The 23,013-nt window shown below is 38.3% G+C and overlaps 1 long non-coding RNA gene across 1 annotated transcript; it reads right to left on the bottom strand.

Moving 5' to 3' along the window:
* Nucleotides 1–9,488: 9,488 nt before the first annotated feature.
* LOC140526355 (uncharacterized) lies at nt 9,489–13,025 on the bottom strand. The gene is made up of 3 exons (XR_011974325.1): nt 12,911–13,025; nt 10,664–10,840; nt 9,489–9,977 (listed from the first exon to the last, which is right to left on the bottom strand). It is a non-coding gene; the product is annotated as an uncharacterized lncRNA (long non-coding RNA).
* Nucleotides 13,026–23,013: the final 9,988 nt, after the last annotated feature.

The raw sequence follows: 23,013 nt of genomic DNA, 5'->3' as shown, positions 1-23,013 counted from the left end.
GGTCCTGGGCAAGCCATTTAACCCTATTTACCTCAGTTTCCTTATCAATAAAATGAGCTGCAGAAGGAAATGGCAAACCATTCCAATACTTTTGCAAAGAAAACCCAAAATATGGTCATGAAGAATGAGATGTGAAATGATTGAACAGCAACAGCAGTGAAAGATCCCCAAGGCATTCTGTTAGAGATCTTCTCCCCAGGTGATAATCAAGTGGCTACTGTTTGGGTTCACAAATATCTCATGAAAGTTGTTAAATGTTTTGCTAAAATCTAGGTAAACTGTTTACAGCATCCAAGAATTATGTTAACACAGTAATCCTGTCAAAAACAGAATAAGATTGGTCTTACATAATCCGTATTTAATGAGATCACATTGAACCTTAATAGTGTAATTTAGACTTGGTCATGAATCAAGGTCAATTTCATTACCTGCTAGTTTGCAGACTCTACTGCTATTATCATCATCATCATTTTAAAAAACCAGGACAGCTTTTAGCTTTTTATAATCCTGTGCATGATCTTTTAAAGTTTACAGAGAGTTATTCAGTCATGTCCATCATTTCTTTCACTATTCTGGGAAGCATATTTAACTTGTCCTGGGGACCTGAATTCATCATAAAGGTCATTTCAGTGATTAACACATCCTTTCTTAACATCTCCATGTTGGTCTTGGTTTTAAATTTGTTTTTATACATTTTTGATCTGATCTGTCTAGTACAAGGATCACACTTCTTGGCTGAATGGATGAAACTCAAACAAAAATTCAGTAGTTTTGCTTTCTTTTCATTGTCCTTTATCCTTTCCCTTTCTGTCTTGAATGATGATTTTTTTCCTGTCTTTGATACCTCTCCTTCATCCAATGTGAATTTTTGAAAGATCCCTCTGTCCTTTTCTTTGCTAGACTCACACAGTTCATTAAGACCTGGAACACCACTGACACTGTCATTACTGATCATATGTTGTATTCATCATTTGTTACCTGCTTTTACTTTCTCTTTGCAATGTGTCTCTTTGAGTTTCCCTGAGCACCTACATAGGTCACTTCAGAGATCTCTTCCCTTTCTTCCTCATCAGAATTATTTCTCTTGGTATCTTCCTATTTCATTTTCAAGAATTTCCTAACTCTTTGGTTTAGCTTCAAGTCACAGAATTTTAATCCATAAGATCTTATTTATCCTTTCCTTGCACTTTTTGAAGTCTGTACTCTAGCAGTCTAAGGTTCATGTCAGGTACTCCTTGTTCTCTTCTATTCTGGTATGAATTCAAAGATGAAATGTTCACTTTTCTCTAATGTTTTTATCCTTTCCACCATAGTAGCCAGTTCCTTTCTCTTGGTACACAGGAAAATTGGGTACATATTTTTGATTTCTCCATTATTGGTTCCTCCACATATTTAATTTGACATTATAATTAGGGTCAGCCCCTACAGGACATCTAGGTGATGACAAGGAGAGGAATTTAGGAGGGAGATGAAGACTGCTATATAGATTTCGGAGTCACCTTCATAGAGATAATTGAACCTATGGAAGGTAAGGTTACCAAAAGAGAAGAAAAAAGGAGAGGTTCTAGGATACAGATCTTAGGGTAATAATAGTGGGCTGGAGTCAGAGCAAACTGGCTTGTAAAAGCTGATTGTTAAATTTTCAGTGTGGACAATTTTACGAAATAGCAAGAATTAGGAATAAGTTAAGTCAAGAAACACTTATTTAACACCTACTTTGTACTAGGCATTGTGTTAATGGCTGAGGATACAAAGGCAAAAACTAGACCCTATTCTCAAGGAGTTCACTTTCTAATAGGGTAGACAATACGCAAAGAACCACGTACAAACAAGACATAGAGGATAATTTGGAAATCACCTCTGAGGGATGGCACTAGGATTAAAGAGGACTGGGAAAGGCTTCTTAGAGACAGTAAGATTTTAGCTGAGACTTGAAGGACGGCAGAGAAGTCAGGAAGGAATCAATAAATTAGCCAGCAAACATTTATTAAGCACCTACTATGTGTCAGACACTATGCTTAGTGCTGAAGACACAAAAAGATGCAAAAGGCAGTCTTTTCCCCCAAGGAGCTTACAGTTCAATGGGGGAGATAACATGTAGACAAATATATACAAAACAAGTTATATGCAGGATACATAGGAAATAATGAACAGAGGGAAGGCACTGGGGTTAAGAACAAAGTCTTCTTCTTGTAGAAAGTGAGATTTTAGTTGAGACTTGAAGTCAAGGAATCAGTAGTTGGAACAGAGGAGGGAGAATGCTCTAAGTATGTAGAAAGCTAGGGAAAATGTTCAGAGTCTGAAGATGGAGTGTCAAGTAAGAAGAAGGAGGCTGGTGTCATGTATGTAGAGGGGAGTAATGTGTAAGAAGTCTGGAAAGGTAGAAAGGAGCCATGTTACGGGGACTTTAAAAGGCAACCAGAGGGAAGCAGCCAGTGAGCAGGAAGAGACTGAAGAGCAGGAAGAGAGGCTGGATGATAGAGAAGGCAATCTTCTGGGAAGATGGCTTGGATCACTTGTGCATGTAGAACAAGTTTCCTTGGCAAGGACAAGGACCATCTCATTATGGGAGATGATGAAGGAGGAGAAAGTAGTGGATCGCATCTGAGTGATTAGACATGAAGAACAGAGAAGATGGGTGAGCTCTCTGCCAATGGCCTCACTTTTTTTTAGTGAAATATGAGGCAAGAAGGGTAACTGAATAGGTAGAGGAATGAAGAGCTATGGTAAGTTTGAGGAGGGATAAAAAGGCTTGGAAAAGCCACTGTAGTGAATGGGATGATAGTGTATGGATTGCGGAAGTATAAAAAGATTGGTGGTGCAATGGATAGAGCTCTGGGACTCAAGGCAGGAAGACTTTCATCTTCCTGAGTTCAAATATGACCTCAGACACTTACTAACTATGTGACCCTGGGTGAGTCACTTAACCCTGTTTGCCTCAGTTCCTCTTCTGTAAAATGGGGGCCTGCTGGAGAAAGAAATGCAAACTACTCTATTATCTTTGTCAAACAGACTCCAAATGGGGTCACACAGAATCAGACAAAATTAAAACAACTAAACAACAATAATAACAAAGATTGCCTTGCTGGAGATTATACCCAGTTTGATTATTGTTGGGACTGGAAGCTCAATTCTGTGTGGAAGGTCTCGGGCGGGTAAAAGTGGGACTTCTAAATCTTAGAGTCTTACGAGGCCCTCCATGAACAGCAGGGGTTCGAGAAGGTCAGACTGAGCTAGCTCGGCTAGCTCGGGTATTTCCGCCTCTCCCCCGGAGATACCTGATGGGTGGAGTCTCCCTGCCCTCGAGGTCGTCCCGGATTGGAGCACACCTAGTTACCTAACAGCATGGTATTGAGATGCAAACTGTGTGGCTGAAGATTAAGTAGTGTGGAGCCTAAGAGGATAGTAGGGCTCCGCTTCTTTTCTTTCCTCTCTCCCCTCCCCCTCTCTCCCCGCTTGTACTTCTACTTCCAATCCCTTAAGCTTAGCCTCCTTAGGACATCTCCCCCTCTTCCTCCTAAGGAAGACCGCCCTGCATTTGTAACCCAGACCCTGAAATAAAGTTCAACCCCTGTTTGACTCTGGAACGTCCTTTCTCTCATACGTTTATCCGGTTTGGCCAACCGAAGACCTGGGACAGGTAAGAAAGACTCGGGTAGCCCAATACAGGCCTCTAGGCTTGGCAGATTATGTTGTTGTGTTTGTCCTTTGTTCTGGAAGAGGAATATGACATCAGGGAGGTGATGACTTGACTTGCAGTTGACTTTGATTTGAGTGAGAGAGGGCTATGCAAGGTCACTAGCCTCATTTTCTCCTCCTGAGCCATCTGGGTCCAGTGGTGTAGTGTTAATGTAAGGTTAATGGGGGATGGGGTAAGAGTTAAAGATCTTCCCTGCCCATTAGTGGGCCTCGGTACCTTTAGTTAATTTCTTTTGAGATACTGAGTCAGAGAGTCCTGCCCTCTGGCTTTGAAAAGTGGGTAAATTATCTGAGGTGAGGTTTTATTTTGGTGCTTACTCATTGGAAGTGTTTGTTTGGCCAGATGAGATTCTGGGAAGCTGCTAAGGAGCCTCCTGGTTTGAAAACCCAGATGTTGGTGCTTCTTTCACTTTGAGTGAGATAACACCCATTCAGTGAATAGGCCTTTATAAGTAGTGACTCAAGGAATGGCCACTTTAATAAAAAAAATCGAACAGTGAGGGGAAGATCCTCAGGGTTCCTGGCCAAAAGAGAAACAACTACTATTTAGTATTTACATATGAGAACATGTAACATAAATTTGTGGAGGATCTAATTGATATGGTTTTGTCAACAATGGCTAGAAATTAATGAGGCAGATTTTGACTCCATGAAAGGAAGAATCTCCCCAAAATGAGAGCATCCCAAAGTGAAACAGGCTATGGGCGGAGGGGTGTCTGTGCCAGCGGAGATTTTCATTTGGAGGCTTCATAATTACTTTGAAAGGATCTTCAAAGACAATTCCCAATCAGATTTGTGTTGGACTACATTAAATGCCTCTAAAATGCCTTCTAGCTTTGAAATTCTGTGAGCCTATATTTAAGCTGGGGCATCCTAACCTGTTAGGAAAGTCTTGCAATTAAGATTAACTTGTTTCAAGAGCCTGTGATCTGGAGGGAAGTTTGGAAACGGAGATTTTGAGAATGGGGACTGATCACAGCTCATGAGAAAGGATATTTTGCCTGATTGGCATTGATCAATATCCTGTTGGGTTCAAATGTATGTTTTTCATAGTAAATTATTAAATTGGCCTTTGATCAAGACTTATTTAAGAAAAGTACAGTCTGGAGTAAATTCTAGTAGCCTGGAACCAGTTTTTTCAGGGTCTCTTCTAGGAGTCAAATATAGTATTAAAAACTGACAAATTGAAATGTGTCCAGAGGAGAGTGATGAGGATGAGCTAAGGACTGGAAACCCAACCATAAAAGGATCAGTTGACAGGACTAGGCATGTTTAGCTTGGAGAAGACTTTGAGGGGGGCATGAAGTTTATTTCCAAATTGCCTTATGGAAGACTTGTTTTGCTTGGTCCCAGGAAGTAGAATTAAGAGCAACAGACAGAAGTTGTAAAGAGTCAGACTTTAGGTTGATAGGTGAGACTTCTTTACAGTCTAGTGGAAAAAGTCCAGTGGAAAGACTTAAGAGTTCAGAGACCTGGATTAGCATCAGCACTGACCGTAATTTGCTCTGTGATCCCGGCAAACCAGTTCTCTCTGGACCTTATATTCCTTTATTTTAAAAGGAGGTGCTTAGCTGACAAGCTCTTTTGGCTCCAAACTTCTGTGAGTTAATTAATTCTATAGAGAGATTGCTATTCCTTCAGAGAACAGAGTAGATTAGGCACCTTCTGTGGTCCTTTTCCACCCCGAGATTCTGTGTTAGAATCCCACATATTTAAAAGTTCTCCGTCATCCTCCTCTCAACCCCAATACATTTTGTGACAGAATTATGGAAGCAAAAGGAAATGGAGAGCTAATGAATTTCCTAATTGGAGGAGGTCATAGGAACCCAAAGGGAATAAATCTGGGCTCAAAAACTTCCGTTATGGAATTATTAGAAGAGTCCCTCCCTTCTCTGGAGAATATGTTTCCAAGGTCAAAGGAAAAAAAAAGAAAAATAGCCATATGCCTGGAATAGGACACAGAGAAGGAGAATTATGCTACACTGTTAGATCTATCCTTGTTCTGTTTTTATGAATGACTTAGATGAAGGCAGAAATCAGTTGATCAATCAGTAAGCATTTGCTAAGTGTCTATCATGTGGCAGGCACTGTGCTAAGTACTGGGGATACAAACACAAAGAATAAAACAATTCATACTCAGAAGGAGCTTATATTCTAATGGTAGAAGCAATCAGGATGTATATATATATATATATATGTACATACAGTATAAATATGGAGTGATTGAATATAAGTAAACACAAAGTTAAATAAAACGCAGTTTGGTTGAGAGGGTACTAACATTTGGAAACTCAAGGTGAAGATAGGGCTTGAACTGCCTCTTAAAGGATCAGGATTCTGTGAGGTAGAGGGCAGCTAGGTGCCAGCTAGGTGGCTAAGTGGATAGAATGCCAGCACTGAAGTCAGGAAGACTCATCTTCATGAGTTAAAATCTGATCTTGAATGCTTCCTACTTGTGCGATCCTGGACAAGTCACTTAACCCTGTTTGCCTCAGTTTCCTCATCTGTAAAATGAGCTGGAGAATGAAATGTTAAACTACTCCAATATCTTTGCCAAGAAAACCCCAAAAGAGATCATGAAGAATCAGACATGACTGAAATGACTCAACAGCAACAAAATGAGCCAGTGGTTTGACATCAGAGCCAAAAAAGCTAACACAGTCTTCTGCCCCACTAACAGAAATATTAATTCACAAAGAGTGAAGTCCCCCAGAGTCTCATTTACCATAATATTTGGATCCAGAGAGCATCTTTCCTGTTCCTAGGATTCTATTTCCCATAAAACTGTGTGAAGAATGATTGCATTCATGAAGTAGTACTGTGACTGAAGCTTCTGAGAAGTGACTGATGTCAAACTGAACATTATCTGACCATGTCACCCCCTATTAAATAGACTCCAATGGCTCCATACTACCTCCAGGATGAAATATAAGCCCTTCGGTTTGGTTTTTAAAGCCCTTTATAACTTGACCTGTTCCTACCTTTCCAGGCTTCTTAAATCTTACCCCCTTCACATACTCAGCAATTCAGTGACCTCACTTGATACTCCTGACTCCAGGCATTTTCACTGGTTTTCTCCCATACCTGAGATTCTCTCCCTCATTGTTGCCACCTCTTGGCCTCTCTGGCTTCCTTCAAGTATCAACTAGTGTCCTAAATTCTTCAAAAAGCCTTTCCCAGTCCTCCTGAACATTGTTGTAAGCATGTTGTCTCCCTTGAGCTTCTTGAGAGCAGGGACCACTTTTTGCCTTTCTTTGCCTCCATAGCACGGTGCCTGGCACCTTGTGGGTGTTTAGTAAATGTTTCTTGGCTTGGCTTGACTTGGTGCATTGTTGTTTGCATGAGAGAGATCAGTGAACCAGAGCTTTGGTCAGCAAGAGTAAGAGAGTGAGGAGGAGAAAATGAGACTACTAAGGTACCCCTTAACCCAAGAGTTCTTACAGAATCTTACAGATTCAGAACATCTTCCTGACTCTATGAAGCAAGTCAAGTTGAACAATGGATGTCTTCCTCAAAGAGATGACAAGAGATCTTTATGTTGGCTAACAAAATAGAGATAGTCATGAAGTTGTGGATATCCAGAAAGGAGAATTTTCCAGCTTCAATATAATAACACTGAACTGAAGCCTCTACCTTCTCCACTTGCAGGAGAGTTGCTAGAAAATTGTACCAATTAATACAAGGAGGCTGAGAATACTTTTACTGATTTATTTTTCTCTACTATTCACTGTACTGAATTAATTTTTTGTTTTTAGATTTGTAGTTCCTGTCTATTCTGTGATTTAGAACTGAATACGACTTTAGTGGTTTTTCAGATGGGGAGAAATAAGGCAGTAAATGAGATAATGATGATTATCCAAAATGCTTGTGTGATTTCAGCGCTGAATTAGATATATGTTAGGGTATGCTGAAGACTATTCCTAATGACTTGCAAGAAATGATTGTTAAATTATCAGTGTGAACATTTACACCTCAGAAGTCAGCAAAAACTACAAAACAGGGCTTGATTTACTGTTTTGTTGAATGTCTAGACTTAAGAAAATGATGCAGAAAATAATAATGCAGATTAAACTTAAAAGTGTGTCATAGGGGATTTTTTTTCCCTTTGAGAGCTGGTTGTTAAACATTTCCAGCACATCTATGGATATATATTGTAGAGGTAGTATTCTAGAGGTAATGTCTTCTAGAATGATCCATAAGATTAGAGATTTAGAACTGGAAGCAATCATAGAAGTCACCAAGTCCAGCTCCCTCACTTTAAAATAAAAACTCAAAGAGAAATTAATTGACTTCCATCCCCCAGGTTCACATAGCTAAGAAGTGTCTTAGGCAGGATTTTAATTGAATTCTTCTTGACTCTAACCCTAGCACTCCAGTGGAGCACCACCAAGCAGCCTCTAGGCCAAACCATTCTTCCAAATTAGCTAGGATCTGCAACATTGCATTCAGTTTTGAGTCCATGTCTGAAGAAGCCTGTCAAGTTGGAGTTTGTACAGCAGAGGGAAATTAGGATGATGGAACAGGAGCTAGAAATGCTTAGTCTGGAGAAAAAGAGACTGGGGCAGAGGTGGTAGATGAAGAAGGGCTGATGACATTAAGCATTTGAGAGACTGTTTTGGGAAAGTGAGAATATCCTTATTCTCCTTGGTCCCAGAACAATAAGCAGTAGGCAGAAAGACATTTTGGTTTTCTGTGATAAAAACTTCCTAACAAATAGAATGGATTATTTGGAGAAGTACTCAGTTGTCCCATCATTAAAAATTTTCAAACAGAGACTGGATAAATAGCAACAAGCTTCTTTCTGTAACAATGATTATGGCTCATGTAATGTATTAGATAAGATGATGGAGTCATGGCTGGGATTTTGTGAATCTATAGATTTTTTAATAATACTATATTTAAATGCTATATAATAGTGACTTCTCATGTATATCAGTTTAGATATAGATACATTATGGAGAACAGAACCAAAGAGTAGACCTACCCAGCTATTAACACAGTTAGCCTGCTGCACCCCTCAGTATAAGTTTTCATTCCAATTAGACTCAGTCTTCCGGATTGCATGCAAAAATAGTGTTGTACACTATTTTCTATAATTTAAGTGAGTGTAAATTAAGGATTGGGTTTCGGTAAAACAGTAAAAATGAATAATTTTAGGTTCCTATTGGAGAAAAAAGTAAGGAAACTAGATAGTAATAATGATGGTGGTGATGGAAATTGTAATAATAGCTAAATATTTATATAGCAGAGATATTGTTAGAGGTACTTGAGCTCCGTAACAGGCTGTTTTGGCTGTCCTCTGAGGGCCCTCCTAGCTCTAAGATTCTAGGATTCTATGATTAATCTAGAAGAAAGGGCATAGAGTTTTGCAGTGAGTTTAACCAAGGTCAAAGAGCACTTTATGCCTTGAAGGTACAATCTTGCTCTGTATCTTTAAGAGAAGGGTCTCACATTGACTGGCCTTATAGATCAGCCCATGAATCTTTTACCATATGCTCAAATTTTCTTTGAGTTTCCATGAACTTGAAGTTATGTAAGACTATAAGGTCTTCAAGAGATATTAGGATATAGAATTGGGGTGTGTATATATGTGGACCTATGATTTAATTGGGTAAGGCAGTTCTTAGTGAAGAAACTCTTAACCAACGCAGACAGGCAACCATTCTGCAAATTATGGTCTTAGAGAACTACTTGGAGTAATGAGAGGTTAACCCCAGATTCACACAACCAGTATGGATCAGAGTTCAATAGACAGACAAACAGAAAGGCACATAGATTGATAGCCTTTATTTAGCATTTAAACTCCTTAAAGAACTTACATGTTCCTTATAGGGGAGAAATACAACACAGAGTTGAAAATCAGGGGTGATAGTGGTGGTGGCGAGAAGGTACTTTCCTTGAAGGGAAGGTGGAGAAGTAGGCTGGGTAATCATGGGTTGAGCTGAATTGAACATTACTATCTTGAGTACTTCCTCAAACAGATGTTCTAGAGACAAACTCAGCAGTTGGAGGAGGAGGAGGTCCTCAATGTAGAGGCACAGCTAGTGTGAGAAGGCTACTGGTCAGAGGTTAAGAGGCTGTCTAGAGGACTTAGAACCAGGTTTTCTTGATTCTGAGGTTTGGTTTCTATCTACTACAGCACATAGACTGTCTTGAACAAATTATGCTAAAATGAAACATAAAAAATCAGTTCCAACATTGCATAAAGTATTTTAAAAAATATGAGAAGAAACAATTCTTCCAAGTTCCTCCAGAACAGTGAAAATTGATTTTGATTCCTAAATCAGAGGGCAACAAAACAGGGAAAGAAAATTACACATCAATATACCTAATAAATATCAACACAAAAATATTAAATAACATATTAAAAATAATTTAAACTATGACTAGGTTTGATTTATATTATGAATGCAGAGTTGACAAAACTGTTGACATAATAGGCTATATTAAACACTAAATAATTAAAGGTGCATGATTATAACACCAGATACAGAAAAAAGCTTTGGCAAAATACAAATCCTATTTCTATTAAACATACTAAAAGTCACAGGAATAAATGCATTTTTGCTTAATATGAAAAATAACATTTCTCTAAAATAAAGAGTTAATATTATTTATAAAGGAGAATTTCTAGGGGCCTTTCCAGTAAAATCAGGGGTAAAGCAGGGATAGCCATTGTCACTATTGTTGTTTGATGTAGTTTTAGAAATGCCACTTATTGTAATAAGATAAGAAAAGAATTTGAAGGAATAAGCATAGGTAACGAGGAAACAAAAAAAATCACTTTTTGTAGATGATGAGGTAGGCAACTTAGAGAACCCTAGGGACTCAACTAAAATTAATTAAAATAATAAATTAGTCAGAATAGCAAGTTAGAGAGTAAACACACATAATTCAACCTTTCTGTATATTACTAACAAAATCTAGGAGGAAAAGCTAGAAAAGAAATTGATTCCCTCATTACCTCCACTTCCTCCTCCTCCTCCTTCTTCTCCTCTCTTCCTCACCATCACAACTATCATCTTTCTCCTCCTCCTTCTCCTGATATTGCCACTGCTGCCCACCTCCTTCCCTTGGAGTGAATCATCCTGGTGCCTCTTTTGTGAAGTGGTGGCTGAAGAGACCCCCAGACTCACCATGACTGATAAAAAGTTGAAGGAAAGAGTCAAGACTGAAAACAACAACCACATTAATTTGAAGATGGCAGAGCAACATGGTTCAGTAGTGCAATTTAAGATTAAGAGGCACACATGACTTAGTAAACTTATGAAAGCCTATTGTGAATGACAGGGTTTGTCAATGAGGCAGATCAGATTGTGGTTTAATGGGCAACCAATCAATGAAACAGACACACCTACACAGTTGGAAATGGAGGGTGAAGATCCAATTGATGTATTCCAACAGCACACTAGAGAGTCTTACTAAAAAGAGACTCTACAGCTGTACTTCAGAACTGTGTTCCCAAGGAAAACAATACATTCACAATTAGAAAACCAAGATTTGGTTCATCCACATCTGATTACTACAGTATAGTTTTCTCTCTTCTTTGATTCCCTTTCCCCTATTCCTTTATTGTACATAAAGTAACTGGTGTATGTGCACAGGCACAATGAGTATTTTTTTTAAACTAAATGGCAGATGGTATGTTTTGATCAACATCAAATGGAGATGGAGAGGGGAATAAATAAACTGATTCTGTGAAATATCCCTTTTCTCCATTAGTGGAATGTTCATTCAACTTTTTATCTTTAGTAAATTATTTGGCTCTCACTGTTTAAGAACAACAAACCCCTCCCTGCCCCCGAAATCCTTGCATGTCTTGTTTGTTTGGATAATTTCAATGTTTTTCTCTTATCATTGTAAAACTAAGGACAATTTTATAACTTTTTTGTACGCAGCTGTTATAGGTAGGGCAATCTCTGTCTCTCAGGAGGGATAAATTACTATAAAGAAATTGATCCTAGATAGTTTCCCTTCGAGTCAAGCATCTTGTTATTTAAATAAACTTCCAGTTTAAAATAATAAAAAAGAAATCCATTCAAAATAGCTATGAAATATATAAGATATTTAGAGGTTCACCTATGAACCCAAATAAGAGTTATATGAATATGACTCCCACATGGTTTTTACAGAAAAGAAGACAGACTTAAATATTTAGAAGAATATTAATTACTCCTGGTTGGGCATTGCTAACATAATAAAAATGACAGTACTACCTAAAGTAGTTTACTTGATCAGTGCCATATCAATCAGCTGTCAAAAATGTAATAATGATGGCATTTATATAGTGTTTTAAAGATTACAAAGTGCTTTACATATGTTATCTTATTTGATTCTAACAAGAACTTTCTGAGGTAGGTGCTATTATTATTGTCATTTAATAGATGATAAAACAGGTTGTGAGTGGTTAAATAGCTTGCCCAGGGTCATGTAGCAAGTAAATGTCTGGGGTAGGATTCAAATTCATATTTTCTTGCCTCCAGGACTGGCACTCTAACCACTGTACTACCTTTATGCCTCCCTGAAGCAGGTTACCAAATTTCATTTGGAGGAACAAAGGGACCAAGACAGAAACCTGGGAAGACATATATGAACTGACGAAGAATGAAGGGAGCAGAACTAGGATAATCTGTACAATGACTACTACATTGTTAACAACAACAATTTTGTAAAGCTTTAAGAACTCCAGTCAATACAGTGATCAATCACAACTACAGAAAACTGATGATTTAGCACATTTCCCATTATTTAGCAAAGAGATGATGACCTAGAGGTGCTGAAAGGGACAAGAATTTTCAGATGTGGTCAATCTGTCAATTTGTTTTGCTTCACTTGATTATGTGCTTTAAGGGAACATATTTTTGAAGGGGAAGGATAGTTTGGAGGTTTATGGAGGGCTAGTGATAGTGATGTTCCCCCCCCCAAAAAAAAGAAAGAAAAGAAAGAAAATAATATCAATGAAAGACTTTAAAAATGCACAAAAGAGAACAGAAGGAAGTTCAAAGGGAAATACAGGTAAGCAGGACAGCTTTGGAACTAAGACACATAATATAGATTTGTGCTTTCAATATACAAGCCCCTTTGTTTTCTTTTTTGTGTATAGTAATATTCATGTTTGTCAATATCAAGGTCAGAAAACAAAGAATAAATATTTTAAAATGAAACAACAACAATAACAAAACAGAATAAAACTATCAGAGCTGAAAGATACCTTATAACTGAGAACACTAGAGCTGGAAAAAGTGTTAAAAAGTACATCCTACTAATCCATGTTAAAAGATCCTTTTCACTTCAAACAAGTCTATGTTGACTATTTTCACATACAATGCTTTAAGTCTCCTAGTTCTAACATTCTAAGTTCTATATTTTTTGGTTCTTTCTAGATCTAAAATTCCATAATTGGTGTTCTAACTTGGTATGTTCTAAAATACATTCTGGGTTTTCTAACCCAGAATGAGATTCTGTGAGTCTATAATTCTGGATTTTCCAATAGTAAGACAAACTTCTCTTTCTATCCCAGAACTAGGAAAGACAATTCTCTCCATTTATAGCTTTCGTTCTTCTTTGCAGCAATTTTATCCTTGCCCAACAGAGTTGGATGATTTGTAGATTATTAGTTCAATGCCTTTATAGCAATGATTTCTTGGTTTTGAGGGCCTCTTGGATGGAGGTGAAAGCATGATAATATAGTCTTCTGAGTCTTTTGCAAAATTATGAACGTGGTAAAAAAGATAATTTCAGGGAAGGGCATTTTGTCCAAGAAATTAGACTATCTTCCTTAAATATGACTTCCAGTAAGTTTATCCACCAAAGTTTGCCTAGTTCATATTTTCAGAGAAAAGAGTCATATTATTAGGTCCTATGTAATTGCTCCCCTCCCATTTCCTTCTGGGAAAAACTATATACAGGGAAGTGAGTGATTTGAAACTGATTCTTGCTAGGTTTTTAAAAAATTAATTTATTTTAGGTGTAGAATTCATTATGTCATTTTATTTCTTTGAAAATTTTCTAAAGACTAAAGGCAAAAAAGGGGACTGGAAGAAGCCATGGACTAGGAAGCATCAGATCTAGGTTCTAATCTCAATTCTGCCATTGATTCTATATGCCCATATGGGCAAATCCCTATATTAAAAAAAATTCATTTCTGTTATCTTTTAATATCACCTAAATATCTCCCAGTATCCCTCTCTGCCCCTCTCAGAGAGTCATTTCATGTAGCAAATAATTTTTTTTGAAGAATAAGATCAACAAAACCAATCAATACATTGACATATGCAATAATCTACCCCTATGAACCTTCCCCTCCAAGCTCTGCCAAGGAGTAGGTGGAGTTGTCTTCCCAAATCTCTTCTTTGGAGCTATGCTTGTTTTTTTCTTTCTTTTCGTAATTTCGCAACATTCATTTTCAATCATTTTATTTTGTTCTATTTACATTATCATAATAATTGTGCATATTATTTTCTTGCCTCTGCTTCCTTTACTTTGCATGAGTTCATGTATATACATCATACTCAGTGAATCTCACAGCATTGTAATGTTTCATTAAATTCATGTACCACAACTTGTTTAGCTGTTGTCTAGTTGATGGGCATCTACTTTGTTTTCAATTGTTTTTTACTATAAAAAGTTCTGCTGTAAGTATTTTGTCACATATGGAAACTTTCTTTTTTTTTTTATTAATGACCTCTCTGGGGTATATGTCTAAAAATGGAACCTCTGGGTCAAAGGATATGGACAAAGAACCAAAGAACCAAAGCCTTTATTCATAAACTACATGTGAGCCTTAAGTGGAGAGGGTCTGTTTTTCACTAGATATATAGTTTATCCCTTCTACATCACAAGGCTGGGGGCATCCTGTCCGTGTGATCTGAAAAATCCACATAAATTTTTTTGACCCTCTCTTTGTACCAGAGAAATCCGAATTTTTTTCTTTTTCTTTAATGGGGTGTTTACAGTAGCTTATTGTAAAATTTGGGCTAAGTATTTGGTCATAGGTTATATTATACTATACAAATGTTTATGCATTTCTGAGTTTCTAAACTTTTTCTGTGTTATCTACTGGCCTTCCCTTGTTGTCTACAGCTTCTGCAAAACTTCCTCAAAATTCCCACTTAATTTCTTATGTCAGCCTTCAATATATCAGAACCACAGGGGAAAATCGTGATGTGGAAGGGATGAATCTAATTAGTCAGAAATAAATCACTTGAAAAGAAGAGGTCAAACCAAGGGATTAAATGAAGAGAGGATAGAGGCTGGCTAGAGCTTTTTTGAATGCTTCTCAGTTCCAGCCAAAGAGTTTCCTCCTCACCACATGTTCAACAAATGAACCAGTTATAGATGTCTACAAATCTCTCCAATGCAGTTTCATTACACAGCTTTATTACTCTCTTGCGAGCAGGTTGCTTAGTCTCTTCCATGTAAGGTATCGCATCAGAGATACTCTTCGAATGTTCATTAAGAACTGGGTTCATTGTGCAATTGATTGCCACTCTCTATCCTTGTCACATATGTGTTTCATAATTATTTTGAATGGAATTTCCTCTTCCATTATTGCCTCCTGGGTTTTGTTATTTTTATGTAGATATGCTGTTGACTTTTGTACATTTGTTTGCTAGTTTGCAACTTTGCTGAAGCTGTTAACTATCCTGATTAGCCTCTTGATGGATTCTCTAGGATTTCCTAAGTAAACTATCATGTCATCAGCAAATAGGTAGTTTTAGCTTCTCTGCTTCTTTTTATACTTTCAATGCCTTTTTCTTATCTGGAAAGTCCCTTTCTAATGGAGATGTTGGAGGTGAAGGGAAGACAGGATAGAAATGATTGTTGTCTTTAGATTTAAAGGGCTATCATGGAAAAGAGTAATTAGACTTGCTCTGCTTGGTTCTAGCAGGCAGAACTGGCAGCAATGGGGGAGGAGCTAAGAATGTAGTAATGAGAGTTATACAAAAACAGAAAGAGTCTCCTCAGACAGCAACAAGCTCCTTTTCACTGGAGTAGAAGCTAGATGAACCTTTATCTGTAGTATTCTAAAGACAATTCCTGTTTAGGCAAGGGTTGGACTAGACAATGTAGCCTTGCAGCTCATCTGAAATCCTATGCTCCCATGATTTCCTCCAGACCCAAGTTTCCAATTCTGTAAAATGGTGACAACAGCTCCTTTCCAACCTCCTTCCTAAGGCCATTATGGGGAAAGAGCTTTGTCAGCTAGAAAGTATTCAAGAAAATTGGGCTAGGATTATTAATATTTCACTATCTAAACTCTTTGGCGTGGCTCTTCAGATATTTAATGTTAAGATACAGGAATAGGGCTTTCTTTCCTGACCTATTAGGACATACTCTTAGTTTTGTAGATTGTTAGATTTGGAAGAGATCATATATTATTCATCCAATTTAATCCATTAACTCTACAATAGAGAAATTGAGACTCTGAAAATGGATCTCAAAGCACCTTACCAATTTCAGAGCCAGGAACAGAATTCAGGTCTTTGGATGCCAAGTGTAGCGCTGTTTCCAATGCATTATACCACTCATTTCCAGCTGTGTGCTAAGTTGTTCCAACTACCTTGCTTGAGGCTCCTTCCTTTTTTCTCTGTAACCATCTTATCAATATTCAAGGCCCTTCTCATTTTATATATCCTCCATGAAACCTTTCCTTACTACTTAGCTCACACTTCAAGTCAAAGGACCGTAGAATATTAAAACTGGAAGATACTTTGGAGCACATTTAGTCTATTTGGCTCATTTTGTTTGAGAAGAAAATTGAAATTCAAGGAAGTATAAAGAGGGTCTGGCTAATGGAGTTCCATCCTCAGAGTATTCATATTATGCTGTGCCTAATGTGTAAGGGACTGGGGATCTTGCTTCCAGAAAGGCATCATGATGTGCAATGAAAGGACTGCTCTCTAGTTCAGAGTAGTATTCTGATAGTTTCCAATTCTATTACTACCTGAAGAATAGGAGCCTTTTGACTGGTTGCTGAGCCAGAACTGAGAATTCAAACAAAAGGTGCCAACTAGCTAAGGTATTTCTTTTTTCTTGCCTGATTATGTTCAAGTGGGGAGACAAGGACCACCATAAGCCCTTGGTGGAAAAAGAGGCCTCACACCATCATCGCTCCATATGGTTCTTGAGCACATGGGATTGCTGTTACTTCTGTCTCAGAAATGTTGCTTCTTCCTCCTTTTAGGTGAAGGAATTCTGGAGATGGCTATGGCTATATGAGCTTTGAAAGGTTGAAATGGCAAGTACAAAAAAATCTAGGAGCTAAAGACTATATTAGTATTTTCCAGAAGCTGAACATAACCCCAAAGAGTGGCTTGCTTGACTCAGTGGTACCTGGGACACAGACTCATTCAGTATTAATTCTGTGTTTGAAAAGGAATTTGATGGGTCAGATGATTTATAGAAATCACCTTAAATGAGGAACTGAGGTGGTATGGAAAAAATGTGTCTCTAATTGTTGGGGGTGAAATAGGGGGAGGATATTTATACTTCCATTCTTGTTATATCTTTTCAGTAAATATCCCTTTTTAAAAGCCAGTTGATGTCAATTGGTTAAGTGATATTGGGACTCTAATCATGAGGGACTGATATTGGCAGAACATCCTGGAATGGGGATTCTAGCTGATAGTAATAGAAAAGACACTCAGATTCCCTCAGGGGCACCTCTAGAACTCTGAGATCAAGATGTAGCCTTGATCAGTGATCTGTCTATGACAATGGGAGTTGGGATAAGGATCTTCAGAATTTATAAAGGAATATATACAGAGGAATATGTAAAATGTGTGTGTGTGTGTGTGTGTGTGTGTGTTTTTGGGGAATGGGGTGGTCAGGTGTAGGGTGGCATTGTATATTGAGAAGATAAACTCATTTGAGAAAATCAAGGAACCAGAATGAGGAAGCACAGTAGAGGGCATTTGAGTATAGGTCAGAGAAGCAAACGAAAACAAGATGTATTATCATCAGAATGCACTATAGGCCATTTTGGGAGAAAAAGGAATAGATAAGTCTGGCAAGAAGGTTACAAGAATGGCACAAAGATATAATATGGGGGATTCCAGTTATCCAGATATCTGTTAGAGTTCTCTCTACCCAAAGTAGAAGAGTCAATAGTTTTTTTATTTTCCTTAATGATCATTTCATCCTTAAAATAAGGTGAAGGAACCAACAAAGAGAAATTCTTTTCTGGAACTGATATTAGGATTGGTTGAAGGAACTATAAATGTTGACCCTGGAGAAGAAAGGACAGTGGGGGAAGGGAGAATATGACATCAGTCTTCTTGTATTTGAAATACTATCACATGGAAGAGTCGTTTTCTGCTTGAAGAAGATATAATGGGGAACTGTGGGTGGACGTTACGAAAGGGTAAATTTAGACTTGATGTAAGGATTTCCTAATAATTATAGCTATCCAAAAGTGGAATGAGCTGCCTGAGCAGATAATGGATTCTCTGATTGGAAGTCATCAATTAAAGCCTAGATGAGCTCTTGTCAGGTATGGTGCAGCAGGCTTTTTTTCTTTACCCCGTGTGAGCTGAATTACACAGTTGCTGAGGTCCCTTCCCCCTTTAAAATTCTGGGATTCTGTGGGAGGGGAAGTAGTGAGGAGAAGAATTGGTATTTGAATTCAGGTGCTCTGATTCAACCCCAGTGATCTTTACAGTGTGCCACATTGCCTCCTGTCTTGGACTCTTTCCTCTATATGTCATTTCATCTTGTTACCAATCAGTTACCACATCCTAGAGATCCTGCCCCTGCAGTTTTACTGATGTATTCTTTCTGTTTCCTCTCAATTACCACCCTGGAAAAGACTCTTCTAATAAGAAGGGAAATAACTACTGAAATATCTTCCTTATAGGCCTCCTTGTCTTGAGTATCTCCCTATTCAATCCACATGTCTCCATTGCTTTGGCTAATCTATCTTATGTATAGAGCTTGTCATCAGTCAGTGAATAAGCCTTCATTATGCTTATTTATTACTAACTACATTTATTATTATTATGTGCCGGCTAGGTGGCACAGTGGATAAAGTGATGGGCTTGGAGTCAGGAAGACTTGAGTTCAAATCTGGCCTCAGGAACTTGTTAACTGTGTGATCCTAGGCAAGTCACTAGAAACCACTTGCCTCAGTTTCCTCATTTAAATTAAAATGAACTGGGAAAGGAAATGGTAAACCATTCCAGTATCTGGCCAAGAAAACTCCGAATGGGGTCAGGAAGAGTTGTACACAACTGAAACAAATTAGCAGCAACAATTATTATGTGCCAGAAACTATGCTAAATGCTGAGCATCCAAAGAAGAGCAAAAGATCGTATCTGCTCTCAAGGAGGTCACACAATCTGGTGTGTCATGTTCCTTCCTGCCACATAAAATTTAAACCTTTCTACCTGACATTCAACACCCTCTTAAATCTAATACCACACTACTTTTCCAAACATTTCCCACCTTAATTCTTGCCCCATCCTCTCTATTTCAGCCAAAAGGAGCTATCCTGTAATTCCTAAATATACTCAATGCTCTTTTGACTCAGTTAATTTGCTTTTACTTTTGCTCTGTGCCTGGAATGTCATACTTCCCTTTGTAAGGATACCTGTTGTATCCTTACACAGCCTTGACAGCCTGTCTCAATTAAGTGCAAGAACTGTGTCATATCAAGTCAATAGTGTTTATTAAGCACTTAGTTATGTACTAGCTACTGTGCTAAGTACTAAGGATACAAAGATCAGCCAAAAAATATGCATTCTCTGCTCCCAAAGAATTTACACCTTAATGAAGGAGACAACATATAAACAGCTAGGTAGATACAAAATGGATGCACTATGAGAGGGGAAGCCAACTGGGAGAAGGCTCTTGGAGGAGATAGGATTTGAGGTGAGTCTTGAAGGAAATTAAAAGGTAGAAGTGAATGGGTAGGGTGTGTCTGGTGTGGGGAGCAGCTAATGTAAAGTCATGGAGACATGAGAATGGAAAGAATATCATACTCGATGAATTAAATGCAAGTAGGTCAACACTGTTGGAATATAGAGTGTGTTGAGGAAAGTACTAGAAAGGTAGGAAGGACCCAGTTATAAAGAGTTTTAAATGCCAGAGAGAGGAGTTTATACGTGATCCTGAAAGTAATAGGGAGCCACTATAGCTCATTTTGCAGGTAGAAAATTGGTTTTAAAAAATCGCCTTGGTAACTGACAGAAGATGGATTGGAGTAGGGAGACACCTGAGGGAAGAGACTGGTTAAAAAGCCATTGTAATAGTTCAGGTGAAAGGTGATGGCCCAGAACTAGAATTCTGGCTACATGATGCAAAGCTAGAGCTCAGGAAAGCAATTGGGGCTGCATGAACAGATATGAAAATCATCTCTATAGAGGTGGTAACTGAACCCATGTGAACTGATGAGATCGCCACGTAAGATAATATAGAGAGAGAAGGGAAGAGGGTCCAGGAAATAGTCTTAGAGAATACTGACTGTAAGTGATGTGGCATAAATGATAAAACAGCAAAGGAAATGGAGAAAGATTAGTTGCCCAGACAGAAGGAGAAGCAGGAGAGGGTGGAATCATGAAATTCTAGTGAGGACAGAATATATAGAAGGAGGTGATCAAGAGTGTCATTTGCTGCAAAGAGGTCAGGGAAGATGAGGATGGAGAAGTCATCAGATTTAGAGATCATGAGATCACTGATCATTTTGGAGAGTGCAGCTTCAGTTCAATGAAGGAACCAAGAGTCAAACTGCAGAGGGTTTAAAAGAGAGTGAAAGGAGAGTAATTGGAAGCATCTAAGATAGGTTTGTTTCTCAAGGAGTTTGTTGTTGTGTCTTGTCCTTCATTCTTGAAAAGGACCATGATATCAGTAAAGTGATACCATGACTAGCAAGTGAATTGGATTTAAATGAGGTAGGGCTGTGCAGTCACCAGTCTCACTTTTACCTCTAGAGCCATCTGGGTCCAGTGGCAAGATACAGATCAGGATGACTAGAGATGACACTGGATTCAGTGGGAGAACTTGGCCTTTTTAAGCTGAAGTTTTTCTCAGATCTCAGTCTGACTGAGGCAACTGTTCAGTGATTAAGGTTAGGTAAGAAGTGAGCCCCAAAATGACCTTTTATCTAGTTAGAAAAAATCAATCTGGGAGGGAAAGATCCTTAGAGTTTCTGGCCAAAACAGAAACAACTACTATTTTTATTCATTCTGAGCCATCTGGATCCAAACAATAACCAAGTTGAGCTTGGGCTGGGACCTATTGCTGACTAATCAATGAGAGGGATTTGGTTTTAAGGCAAGGTCCTTAGGAAAGAAATCTAATTAGTAAACTCCAAGATATCTTGCAAGGTTTAGACAACCAAAATTTTCATTCCTCTGGGTATGATACCCTATGTAGACTGAGGGATAGGAAGGAGGCAAGGGAAAGGAAAGGAAAGGAAGGGAAGGGAAAGAGAAAGGGAACGAATAGGAAAAGAGGCAGGAAAGAGCTGCATTGCTCAACTGGAACTGGCCAGTTGAGTCCCCAGGGGGGCAGCTCAGAATACTCACAAGTTGTTGTTTGTCCTTCATCCCTGAAAAGGGTCATGACATCAGGAACGTGATGCCATGACTCGCAAGTGAATTGGAATTAAGTGAGGGAGGTTGCACATAGTCACCAGCCTCACTTGCTCCTCTCAGAGCCATCTGGGTCCAGTGGCAAAATATAGATCAGGATGACTGAAGATGGGCCCCCTCATGGAATTTAAATGAGGAGGGAAGGATGGCAAGATCAAGTGAAGATTTTTTTTTTAAGCATAGGAAGACATGGGCATGTTTAGAGGCAGCAGGGAATCAGTCAGTAAAGAGCAGAGATCAGAGACTAGGGGTGATAGTGAGGGCATTTTTCTAGAGGTGTTAGGAGAGGATGTGATCAAGAGCACAGGTAGAGGGGTTGGTTTTGTCAAGAAGAGCCACCTCTTCATCTGAGACCAAAATAAAGGAAAAAATAATGGGGGCAGATATCTGAATGATGTGACACAAGGTAGAGAAGGGAAGGGACAGTTCTCAGAGAAAGGCCTTCATTTTAATAGTGAAGTATTAGACAAGTTACTTTTCTGAGAAGGTAGTGAGTGGGTGTAGTTCACATGAAAGGTTTGAGAAGAGATGAGAAATTTTAGAATAACTACTATAAGGAATAGGATTTAAAGGGGAATAGAATATTTGCCTTGCTATATTGAAGGACCATCTAAGATAATATAAATTTGTAGAAGACCCAATCAGCACAGTTTTGTGATTTTCTCCAACTCTGGTCAGCAGCATGTGAATAGAAGAGAAGCAAACAGATAGTAGGACAAATATAGGATTGGGGTTTGGTAAGGCATAGTTAGGTCATAGGGCAAGAGATTCAAGAGAGGAGAATAGTGTGGAGTTGCATTTGCTCATTAAGGGATGGAGATAGTGAAAGAGGAGATTATAGCTGGTATAGGGTTATTATGGCCTTACAAAGAGCTGAGGAGTGGAGGGAATAGAGGTAATTGTGTGTACAAAGAACAGTATTAGAGGTTTTAAGACATAGGGAAAGATTGACTGAGAAAAGATTATGATCAGATTAAAGAATTTTAGTGTTTGTGAATGAGAAAGTAGAACGCTTGTTTAAACTTTCTATTGCTACCAAGGCTGATCCACAGGACTTTTGGTATGATAGATGCTAAACAAATGTTTATGGAATTCAACTGAATTCTGGGTTCTGTGAGCATGAACTTAAGGATGTAGGATAGACTAATTAGGGTTGGAGAGCAGGAAAATTAGTCTGAGTGAGCAAATATATTGTCTGTGTGTTTCTGAGAGGGAAGACAAAACTATCATCAGAAAATCTAAGAGAATTAGAGGTTCCATGGTTAAAGGGAATCACTTGCTATGCAAAAATAGACCTGAGAAGCTATCATCAGACCTTTTCTAGGAAAGACTGCCCAATTGTTTTTTATAAAGGTTGAGTCAGTTCACAGATCTATCACCAGTGTTGTAATTTCCTTAAAAAAAAACAACAAATTTTTATTGCCACCCTTTATTTTTGCATCACCTTCACTTTGCATCACCCTCCTCCCTTGTAGCTAAGAATAAAAAAGAAAGAGAAAAAGAGCACTTTAGCAAAGATAACTAGCATGTCAACAGAGTCTGTCAGTATTTGCAAAGCTCTGCACCCACAGTTTTAATGTTCTTTTAAGAAGAAATGTAACCTAAGTGCTGTTAAAAAGACTAAGGACAAAAATGCTTTAGTGTTGCTAAGAACTTCCTTGAGGTTTATCAAAGGGTCTTGGGCACTGGGGCCCAGGGTTTTTAATAAAATGTTTAAATAACT

The sequence above is a fragment of the Notamacropus eugenii genome, chromosome 1 (assembly GCF_028372415.1).
Source record: "Notamacropus eugenii isolate mMacEug1 chromosome 1, mMacEug1.pri_v2, whole genome shotgun sequence".
NCBI lineage: Eukaryota > Metazoa > Chordata > Mammalia > Diprotodontia > Macropodidae > Notamacropus > Notamacropus eugenii.
This window is presented reverse-complemented; position numbering and strand designations above follow the sequence as displayed.